The following is a 2745-nucleotide window of genomic DNA, read 5'->3' as shown; positions in this document are numbered from 1 at the left end:
TATCTTATTTTCAGCAGTTTCTAGATCAAAAACTAGAACTTGCTAGCAGCCGAGGCATTCCTGGATTCCTTCCCTGGTTCCCTCCAGCTCTTTACTCCAGCCACACACCTTCTGTCACAGAGTTGTCTGTTCTGTGGTAACTGGGTGCTTGGACATTTTGTTTGTTATATCATGGTTTTTCTGGACAATGATTAATTAAAACTAGGCATCCAAATTTCCCCCATAGAATTGTGCAAATTAGCCTTAGGATTTGTGAATTGGTTTCTTTACCAGCTGTCTCTTTTATCCTTGAAAACCACAGCAATAGAAAACTACAAAACTCTGCAGGGGTATGTATGTAGAATAGCGCTGTTGTGCAGAAAGATTTTTATCTAACTATTTTTTACTTCCTTTTGTGTGAATGAGTGCTGGGTAATGACAAAGGATAAAGAAGACCAATGAAGAACTGATGCATTTGAATTCTTTTTAAAAAATCTTTTTAAATTTTATTATTTTTGTGTGAGTGTACCATCAAATCAGATCTGACTGGTACAGGAGAAGATTGTCCTTCCTTTTCCAGCAGAGCATCTGGTGGATTCGAACCGTGCGCCTCTGGGATGGCAGTGCAGCTTCTTGCCACTAGGCCAGCAGAGCTCCACATTTGAATTCTTGACTACTGTGCAGTGCCTAGTGAATGCTACTCAAGAAATGTTCATTATTATGTTAAAATAATTGTTAATAATCTAAAATAATGATGCTAGCTATTCGTACTCAAATGACTGACTCCATCCCATCCTTTGGCATTCCCACAGGAGAGGATTCTTCCTCAGAGTCCATCGCTGGCTCTTTTTCCAGCAGCAGCCGACCCCGTCTCTAGATTCTCCCATTCCTCGTCACTCATTCTGTGCGTAGACTCCGATATCGCCACTATCTTCTAATTATCTTGATTATTTATTTGGTCAGTGTGTATCTGTCCCTCTAAAATGTAAGCACCAAGTAAATAGAATAGCTAGGGGTTGAGATAAAAAGTACTGTATACAAACTTGTAAAATGTAAAGACGGTTAAATATGCCCACTGCACCATGATGGTGAGGAGAGGCTGTGCAAATGGAGTCATTTCTTTTGATGCATTTTTGCCTCCGTTTACAACATGTAGATGGAGGTGAACCCAAGTTCTACCCACTTCTAGTCATCTTCCCTCCCCCACGCTGTGAGGTGGCCTACTGTTTGTTTTGATTTCTGAAAGGTCCATGAATACTCACTTTATCAGACCTACGCACCTTTATAAAGTAGGCTGCAAATTGTTGCCTTAGAAAACCACATTGCTTTTCATTTGAATAGAGAACTAAAATTCAGATTTTTAAAAACACAACTTCTTAGTGCAACAATGAATGAATGAAAACCCAAAGTCTCTGTAAATGTTCATTAAAACTAATAAAATTTAAAAAATATAAAAAAACCCCCACAACTTCTTGTAATAAAATATTTACATGAAAATTTTCCTACTTTCTCAGGTTTTCTGAAGATCTTGAAATTAATTTTTTAAAATAGCCCAATGAAGATTTTTCAGGATGCTTGGAAGACTATTATGTTGTGAATTAGGACTTCTAGAGTTCTTCTAAACTTTTCTTTAATGAAGTCTATACTCCTTGGTTTTAGTCCTAGGTCCAGGATCCACTTTGAGTTGGTTTTTGTGTATTGAGTGAGGTGTGGATCTTGCTTGAGTTTTCTATAGATTGTTTTCCAATTTTGCCAGTACCATTTGTTAAAATGGCCGTGTTTCCCCACTTAACTGATTTAATCTCTTTGTAAAAAATCAGTTGACCATAGGTAGATGGGCTGATTTCTGGATTCTCAATTCTATTCCACTGATCTATGTGTCTGCCATTGTACCAGTAGCATGGTGTCTTGACCACCACAGCAGTGTAGTAGAATTTGAAATCAGGGAGTGAGATGCCTCCTACCTTTTTTCTATTTTTAAGGAGTGCTTTGTTTCTTCGGGGCCTCTTTCCATTCCAAATGAAATTGGAGATTGCCTTTTCTATCTCATTGAAGAATGGAATTGGTATTTGTATTGGGATTGCATTGAATGTGTAAATTGCCTTTGGTAGTATTGTCATTTTCACAATATTGAGTCTTCCTATCCATAAGCAAGGGATAGTCTTCAACTTCTTCAGGTCTCTTTTTGTTTCTTGTAGTAATGTTCTGTAATTTTCTTTGAATAGGTCCTTTGTGCTTCTGGTTAGATTTATTCCCAAGTATTTAATCTTGTGATTAGCTATTGTGAAAGGTATTATTTTTCTTAGCTCCAATTCGGTATTCTCTTTGTTACTGTAGAGAAATCCAATTGATTTTGTATGTTGAATTTGTATCCTGTCATTTTGCTGAATTGGTCAACTATGTCCAGTAATTTTCTTGCTGAGTCTTTAAGGTGTTCTAAGTATATTTTCATATCATCTGCATAGAGAGATAATTTTACCTCCTCTTTGCCAATTTGGATGCCTCTTATTTCCTTCTCTTGTCTTATTGCTGTCGCTAAGACTTATAATGCAATATTGAATAGGGGAGGTGATAGTGGGCATCTTTGCCTAGTTCCTGTTTTCAAAGGGAATACCTTTAATCTCTCTCCATTGAGAACAATGTTGGCTCTTGGGTTTGCATATATACTTTATACTATGTTGAAGAAATTCCCCTCTAATTCCATTTTGTTGAGTGTTTTAATCAGGAAAGGGTTTTGGATTTGGTCAAAGGCCTTTTCTGCATCAC

The sequence above is a fragment of the Elephantulus edwardii genome, unplaced genomic scaffold (assembly GCF_000299155.1).
Source record: "Elephantulus edwardii isolate Elephantulus edwardi_28Jun2011 unplaced genomic scaffold, EleEdw1.0 scaffold00193, whole genome shotgun sequence".
Taxonomy (NCBI): Eukaryota; Metazoa; Chordata; class Mammalia; order Macroscelidea; family Macroscelididae; genus Elephantulus; species Elephantulus edwardii.
The sequence above is the reverse complement of the archived record's forward strand: the minus strand, read 5'-3'. Positions refer to the sequence as shown.